At 31.4% G+C, this 9,163-nt stretch overlaps 1 pseudogene; it reads right to left on the bottom strand.

The window, feature by feature from the left end:
• Nucleotides 1-2,409: 2,409 nt before the first annotated feature.
• Nucleotides 2,410-8,854, bottom strand: LOC107018228 (annotated as a pseudogene).
• Between the last annotated feature and the right edge of the window lie 309 nt (nt 8,855-9,163).

Raw genomic sequence — 9,163 nt, 5'->3', positions numbered from 1 at the left:
GTCACAAATATTCATAAAAGTCACAACTTTTCATAAAAGCCACATAATTTCATGAAAGAAGATGACTATTTTTTGGGTAAGTATTCATAAAAGACGTAACTCTTCACAAAAGTCACATTTTTTCATGAAAGTCACATATTTTCAAGAAAGGAGAAGGCTATTTTTGTAAATAAATAAATTTAGAAGGAAATTCTAGTTTGTGGAGGCGCCACGTAGGCGTGCCTAGGGTTCTCTTTTATATAAATATATGATATGATTGAAATAACAAACTATTAAGTCACCAAATGACCACTACTTCCATTAATTAAACAAGAATTACTAACATAAACACAACCAGAAATTACTGCACCATGATTAGCGTATATGCTAACGACTAGCCCAAGAATATAGGACACTACTAACAAACTTAAATAACATGGTCATACTTTAAATTAGTATTCAATATCCCATAAACCTAATATTTAATTACGTATACCACTATATCAAAACTTGAAATTTCATATGGTAAATCAAATAAACAGCGAATTAAATTACGAACAAAATTAACGAGAACACTTATTATTTCAAAACCTTATATCGAGGCCCCATACATTTCTATTAATTAATTTATTATCATTGATTAATCATGAACTTAATCATTACATAATCATTGGTCATTAACTCCATTGTTCTCCATTTTAAAAAAAGTACATGTAGATTAAGTTATTTCATTCTTCTAAATCAAAACCTATTTAATTTTTTCCTCATTTCTTTGACAAGGACCTGTTAAAATATAAAGTAATTAGTTATACAATCCAATAGTGCAGTAATCAATTCTATAATAGAGTAATCTGAACGTGTGACTAGTTGAGTTTAAGATTTATTCCTTCAATACGTATAAATTGACTATGTATTCATGGCATCAAAGTTAAATTCTAGAGTAACATTTATTTGACCTTACAATGATGAAGATGTTTGACAGTTGTGATAGTAATCGGCGGCATCAGATAGAGAACCTTAGCAATTCAAGACAATAATTTTGTAGAAAATAAGACCTTTAATACACATGGTCCAAAAGGTATAGGGTCTTAAGCAAGTTTCAAACTTAGCTCATCATTATCAGCTCAAATAATTATCTAACCATTACCCATACATTAATAGAGTATATCGAATAGATCAAAATTTGCCACCAACTTCACCTACCAATCATTAATGACTCGGAAAAACTATCGAGAGGGGTAAAAGAGTATGTTTATAAAAATTTTCAAAAATGACCTTGCGAATCATGAAAAAAAAGGTACCTACATTCCATCATGAATTTCATATAGTTCAAAAGATATAACACTCAAAGACAAATAGATCTAAAGTAGTACAATCTACACATATATAAGTTTTAGAATGTGTTTGTAGAAACACACATGGAAACAAGAAAACGAGATCTCTTGTCTTCTCACTATTTCAATGAAAGAAATTTTCTTTTTAGATCTCTTATGTATAAGAGAAAAAAAGATATCCTATAAAAGGGCATAAACTATATTTCTCATAAAAGACTAAAAAAGACAATATTTATGATCGCAATTTAAAAAATCAATTTTGCAGTTAAAATTGTGCCATATCGATCATTGTTAAGAATGAATGTTCATGTGATTTCAAGAAAGATTGCTTTCGTCTATTCAACGTCATAAATATGTTTTACTACCTCGCCAAATAAAGCTAAAAAGTGTGTACCATGTGACTTTGTATATATTTGTTGTATTAGGACGTCTCTATTTACTAGATCATGTTTGAAACTAAGTCATGATTATTATTACTTTGATAAGAAAAATGGTCTCATCCTATCCATTTCAAGAATGAATTTACATTTAGTGAGAAGTGTACAAAATTGACCTAATGCAACTAATCTAATTAATGAAGAAAATGAGTATCAATAATGTTTGATATAACAAAAAATGAAATGAGAAACTCTAGTGAAATTTCTATGTAAAGTTCCTCAGGATATGTTAAGGGAGCAAGAAGTAATAGCTTCATGTAAATATTTTAGCTTTCTAGAAAATTTTCAAATGAACTATTTGACGAAAATCTTTTGATTACTTATTTTACGATTTATGTCGAACTATATTGAACACTTTTGTTGCATTAGACATATATTGTCTAAATATTTTTTTATAACCCAAGGTTTGTTTATCTAGCAAAAGTATCATTTTTATATAATTTTTTTTAGAAAATCTTTACAAAGAATACAACAAAAACAACTCCACATCATTAATACAGACATCATACTTATTCATTTGCCTCCAATTGATTAGTTCAACAACAACAACAAAATATATGGTGTAATTTCACAAAAAGATATTGGAGAAGATAGACCTACGGAAACTTGAACCAATAAAGTTACTAATCATATTTGGAGTTGCATGCCTTTTGTCTTCCTTAAAGGTGGATACGGTCGCTTTCCTTCGGTGGTGGCTTAAGAATGTTTGTCAAAGCATTTGGACCTTTTATTTCAATGGCTGCCTTGTTATAAGCCAAAGCAGCTTCATCCATAGTGGCAAAACTTCCCAACAAATTTCGTTTATACATTCTTATATCTCGAATCTCTGTAACCCATCTTCCCCATTTTCATTGTCTAACTCCCCTGTACTTTTTCCTTTGTCTTGGTGCGGTTTTGTATCATTTTTCTCTTTGGAGGATACCATCTATGAAGTGACCTTGGTCTTCCCATTTTTTATGATAATTTCTTTGCAATCCTTTTTGTTGTTTGGACTTCTCGCCTTGATGATTTTCCTCCTCATCACTAGACGAGTCTGTGGTGTCATTGTCCGTTATGTAAATGCATACAAAACGTGGAAAGAACACAAAACAATCTCCCATTAGATTGGTTTCTTTTCCTTTGGAAACTTTTGAGTGGTGTTTGACTACCTCATTTTCGTGAAGCCCGTCTTTGGAAGCCATTGCTTCAGCAAAGAGAATAAACAAAAAAAGCACAATAAGTCTATTAGATCAGGCATGTATAAACGCTTTATCACTAATCAAATTATTTTTATTTATCTAATCTATATGTCAACTTGATTTATCTTATTTTGACCTAGCACATAAAGCTTTAGACTTTGTTCATTATTATCAACTCAATTAATTACCTATATATTACTTTCCAATTAATTAAATATAGTTATCCAATAGTTCAAAATGTTCAACCAACTTCCGCGACGAATCATAAATGATCCATGTCTCATGAAACGATGTCCTGGACAATAGATTCATGTTTAAGTGACTCTAGCACTTTATACTTTTTAGAACATATATGGTAGGTTAGGTGAGTATAAATCTTTCACCACAAATATACCTATTAGGCTTCTATCACCTTACCTTTACCCTCAAAGCCCTATTGATTCCATATTCCTTACTACAAGCCTTACTTTCAAGCCTACAATCATCAATTACCCCTAGATTCTGAGGCATTCTAATCACATTCTTTATTACCATGTGAATCTAGTCATAATTTAGCAAAAGGTTCAAATTCTATGCTTTACAAGTCAAGATCCATCATAAATAATAAAGTCTAGTTTAATTCATGTCTATATGTTCCACAATCTTGAACCATTACTACAGAAGAAATTAATGTTAGAAGATCAAAAAACTAAACTATAAATTTGACCACACTCAGAAAACCCCCATCCACGGACCGTGGATGGGTCTATTGATTGTGCTGCACCCTTATTGGTGGTGAACATAGCTAAAAATTGCATAAAAGTGCACGACATGGCCTATGACCCCAATCCACGGGGCGTGGGTCCATATACAATTCAAAGTGGCTGCTTTTTAACAGATTTTGGGGCTGTTCTAAGGGTCCTCCTCAAGGACCCCTTGGGTAGTCCTTGGTGATCATACCTTGACGTCCTAACCCTAAAACCCTCATTCTAAGTAGGGGGATCATTTTTAGGATTTTAACAATCATAAAAATCTAAGGAACTCTAGAACAAGTCTAGAACTTTCTAGTTTAGTTCGGTAGTTTTTGAGGCACAATAATATATCCCCCTTGGGATCATTCATCCTCGAATGATGATTCTAAACACTTATTAAGGTCACCTCTCTAAAATTGCATCCCATCATACATGCAATACATCTAAATGCACACAATCAAGGAAGGAAATTTTATTTCCAAGATAAACATATTTAATGCAACACAAGGGAGTAAACTACTTCTAACAACTCAAAATGTGTGAACTTCTACATTTACTCATTTCAAAGAGGAACTACATTCTCCTAACTAAAACATGATCAACGCACACTCATGGATCCTAAATGCAATTTACTCTCGAAAAGTCTTTATTAAAGGAGGAATCTTTCAACTCCTAACTAAGGTATGTTAATTAGTTCATCTCAATAAGTTTATATGAAATTCCACTCAAATTCCCCATAACATGAGGCAAATCAATGTATATAATTCTTTTCTATGAAGACCTAAGAATTTTTTCATGAACATGCACATAAGAGAATCATGGCAATAGATAAGCACACAATAACTTTACTTTTTTGGAGCATTATCTTCCACTTCTATACATTATTCATGCTAAAATTAACTTCAGGGCCTAACATACGAAGTCACAAAAGACAAGAAATTCAGAAATTAATAAAGCATAAAAAAAACATATCACAGACAACATGAGGAAATTACTCTTGATCTTCTCTAGATTGGAGAGCATAAAACTTATTCTTCTTAAGATAACTCTCATCTTAAAAACTAGAGGCAACTATAATATCCTCCCTTCCCTTAGCCTTAAGAACTAGGGAATCTCTAATTTTGTGCCCATCCTTTCCACACCCATAGCAACCATCCATACAAGTGAGGCACTTACTGATGAGTCCACAATTTCGACTCATTAGGGATTTATTTTTATTGATTTAGTGTCTTTAAAGGCCTATTTGTATCAATAGTTGGGATTGAGGAACAAAGCGTGAATATTAATGAGCATAAATGAATAAGGCAGCCGAAAGAATGAATAAAAGAAGGCCTGATGATCGTCCATCTAATTGGGATAGTCTTCGAATGGACATGGTCTCGCCGAAAGTTCTAGTGTGCAAAGCCCTCAAGGATAAAATCAAGTTGGCGAGAGAAAAGAGTAGTGGGCGAGTCGCCGAACTGTTCCACAATGCATTCGTCCAAAGTTACAAATTTGAAGATACTGTAGGTGAAAGCAAAAAGTCAATGGAGTCGACCAAAGGGCTGATCACGGAGTGGATCGGCGATCCCAATATATTGAGCCGAATGATCATTCGTAGCATATTTTTTGAGACCATAAATACATTTTTTAGTATTTAGTTTAGTATCAATAGATCTATCATTCTATCTAGGTTCCAATCTAGAATAAGAATTATCAGCTTGAAAGTTTAGAACGGAGTTTAGAGACAATATATTCCATAGTTTGAATGATTTGAAGATTGCCATTTTTGAGAAATTGGAAATGGGTGTTTAAGATTCGTCAAATTAGACCTTTGTAAAGATGAAGTGAATCTTACCCACTCGATGGAAACACAATTTGATAAAAACTTCTATCTTCTAATGATATCTGGCTTAACCTCAAATTCTTGGGGTGTGATTATGGATTGATTTCGCTGCTGGGTATTGTTGATTGATAGTTTTATGGCTTTACGAGAAATTGTTGTCCTTACAGATAAGAGATCTTCATTTTTCAATAGAAGGGATTTAAAATGGTAATTTTCTTCTATTCAAACTTTAATAGGGTGAGAGATCTGAGTTTTAAAATTTATATACTCACCGACTTGAATATCCTTATAAAAACAAGAAATCATTTTTCTCAAAATCACTTAAAATCCTAGAATTTTCTTTTGTTAAGTTGTTTCTCTATAGTTTTAAATAGAAACTTTCCACTTGGTAAATGTTCAAAATATAAAAATCAAACCTAAAGTAGTTGAATCTACACATATATATGTTTTAAAATGTGTTTGTAGAACAGATATAGAAATAAGGAAATGAGTATCTCTTTGTCTATTTACAATTTGAATTTTAAAAAATGTCATTTTCAGATCTTTTATGTGTAAAATTTAAATTATATCTCCGCCGCAGAAATTCATATGTCACACATAGGTAACTCCAAAAATGTAAATTGTGGTCCAAAAAAGTTTTTAAAAACACTATATTTGAGTATACCTTGAAAATAATATCAAAATCTCTCGAACAAATAAGTTATTTTATATTTTATCTTCTCTTAAAATTTTTGCATTTGATGGTCATTTATATTATTTAAATTTTAGTAATCATTGCTATATAGAATGGTAAGAAATTAAAATGCAAATAATTATACTTTTATACTTCGATTTTTTTTCACTTCTCATTCTTATCCATTATCATATCTGTGTACTAAAAAATAGAAATCAACATTAATAATTCATTAAATTGTCATAAATGTGTCATTGAACTTTTAAAAAAGACTCATCTTTGTTATCCGTTAAAAATTTGGCTCATCTATGTCATTTTCTATTGAGAAGAGACTTATGTCTAGATTGTTAACTAAAAAAAGTTTTGATTATGCAAAACCATTTTTTACACATCGTCAATCACGATTCGACCATGTCATTGATAAAATTTCTTTTTTAAAAACAAAGAATAAAATATGTCATCGAATATTGAGAAAATGTTCGTCTATGTCATCCGTTAATAGTTTGGATCATCTATGTCATTTCAGTTAACAAATAATGACATGCATGAGCCTTTTCTAAAATAGAAACAACATAGATGACCTAACCTTTTGACAGATGACATAAATAATCTTCTCTTAAAGTGTGATAAGCCAAAGAATCTTCTTAAGCAGTGTCAAAAGTCCCAAACCAAAGCCGAGTTCTCTTTCTTGTATCTCGAATCTCTACTGTCCACTTCCGTCATTTTCACAGTCTGACCCTCCTATACTTATTCACATCTTCTTGCATCAAATTTGAATCTTTATTCTCTTTGTAATTCTTCTTTTAATTGACCTTTTTCCTTCCATTCTCGATGACATTTTCCGTTACACGCGTCCTTTCATGTCCCTCAGACTTCTCTTCTTCATCCTTATCCTCCTCGTCAATAGGCGAGTCTATTGTGTCATGGTCCGGCACATGAATACGTACAAGGCATGGAAAGACTTGGGAAATTTTTACCACACGATTGCTGGATTTTTCGACTATATCAATTGTTGAGGGTTTTACGGCTCCATCTATTACCTGAAGATCTTCCTTGGAGGTCATTGCTGCATGAAAATAAAAAAGGCGCATCAGACTGAATATGCATACCCTTCATATATAATTAGAAATTCGTTTATTAATATGAGGTGATCGTACCCTATATCTGTTCAGAAACTTTTAGAAGAAAATTCAAATAAAATTTCTCACTCTAAGAAAATTGTAGTGCCTCTTAATTCAATGGTTGCCTTACCATAAGCCAAAGTAACTTCTTCAGCAGTGTCAAAAGTGCCCAACCAAAGTCGAGTTTTGTTTTTTGTGTTTAGGATTTCTGCTGCACATTTTCCCCATCTTCGTTCTCTAATTCCTTTGTACGTTTTCGTATTTTCTTGGAACAGCGTTATATATTTCTTCTCTTTGGACACTCCACTCCCTTTGTCTCAATTTATGATCACAATTTCAAAAATCTATCTCAAATTTCATGCTTTACCATATAAATCATTATTAAGAATGTTCAGGTGATTTCAATGAAAAATTTGTTTTGGTCTATTCAACCTAATGAATTTGTTTCTATTGCCACGACAAAATAAACCCCAAAAATGTGTACCGTGTAATCGTAGTAGTCATATGAGGACGTCTCTATTTACTTGATCATATTTGAAACTAAAGCTTAATTATTGATTATTTAAATGTAAAAATGGTATCACCTTAATGCATTTTAAGAATAAATTTACATTTAGTGAGAACTGTAAAAAATTAATCTAAACATGCAACTAATCTATTAATGAAGAAAAAGAGTAACACACTATGTTTGATATAAAATAACGTAATAAATAACTTTGATCAAATTTCCATTTCAAGCTCCTCATGATATGTTAAGGGAGCAAAGAACTAGTTTCTTCATATAAATAATTTAGCTTTTCACAAAAAAATTCAATGACATATTTAGAACAAATCTTTCAATCATTTATTTTATGAAACACGTTGAAATATAAAGAAAATTTATGTTACATTAGAAATATATTGTCTACACTTTTTTTTAAAACCCAAGGTTTATGTAGAAAAAGTAGCATTTTTTAGATAATGTTCTGTTCGAAAAACTTTACAAGGAGAACAACAATAACAACTCTGCATCATCAATACATAAATCATAGATATTCATGCTCCTCCAATTAATTAGTTTAACAACGCTAATGATATATACGGTGTAATTCCGCAAATAGAGTTTGGAGAGGGTAATAAAATATACACGAACTATTCTTTTCATTTTGTAAAGAAAGATTGTTTCCAATGACCCACGGCTAAAAAATAAAAGTTATTAGGAAAAATAAATTTCCATAAAAATAAATGGCAGTTAAAAATTAAGATACAAAGCAAAATAAAACAACAAACAATAAAAATTATATGTGATTACTAAATACTTTTGCCAATAAGGGAAGAAGATATGGGGCTAGCCCCCAGCCTCTCCCCCCAAAAGAAACATATATGGAGTTGCATGCCTATTGTCTTCTTAGTAGTGGATATGGTTTCTTTCCTTCTGTTGTAGCTCGAGAATACTTATCAAAGCTTTCTTAACACCTTCTATTTTAATGGTTGTCTTTTTATAAACTAAAGCAGCTTCATCCACAGTATCCAAACTTCCCAACCAACATCGTTTATTTGTTCTTACATCTCGAATCTCTGCACTCATCTCCCCCATTTTTCGTTGTCTAACTTCCCTATAGTTCTTTACATTTTCTTGGTGAAGTTTTTTATCTTTTTTTCTCTTTGGACGATATCGTCTTTGAAGTGACCTTGGCCTTTCCATTTTTGAAGATAATTTCTTTATAAATACTTTTATGTCGTTTCAAATTCTCCCCTTGAAGATTTTACTCCACACAGCTAAATGAGTTTACGGTGTCATTGTCCGTTTTTTAAATATGTACAACATGTGGCAAGAAATATTACAACCAAACATTCTCCTATTAAGTTGTTCTTTTCTCTGGAAGCTTAATTTGAGGGTTTTTTT

This window comes from Solanum pennellii, chromosome 1 (assembly GCF_001406875.1).
Source record: "Solanum pennellii chromosome 1, SPENNV200".
In the NCBI taxonomy this organism is placed as follows: domain Eukaryota; kingdom Viridiplantae; phylum Streptophyta; class Magnoliopsida; order Solanales; family Solanaceae; genus Solanum; species Solanum pennellii.
The sequence above is the reverse complement of the archived record's forward strand: the minus strand, read 5'-3'. Positions and strand labels throughout refer to the sequence as shown.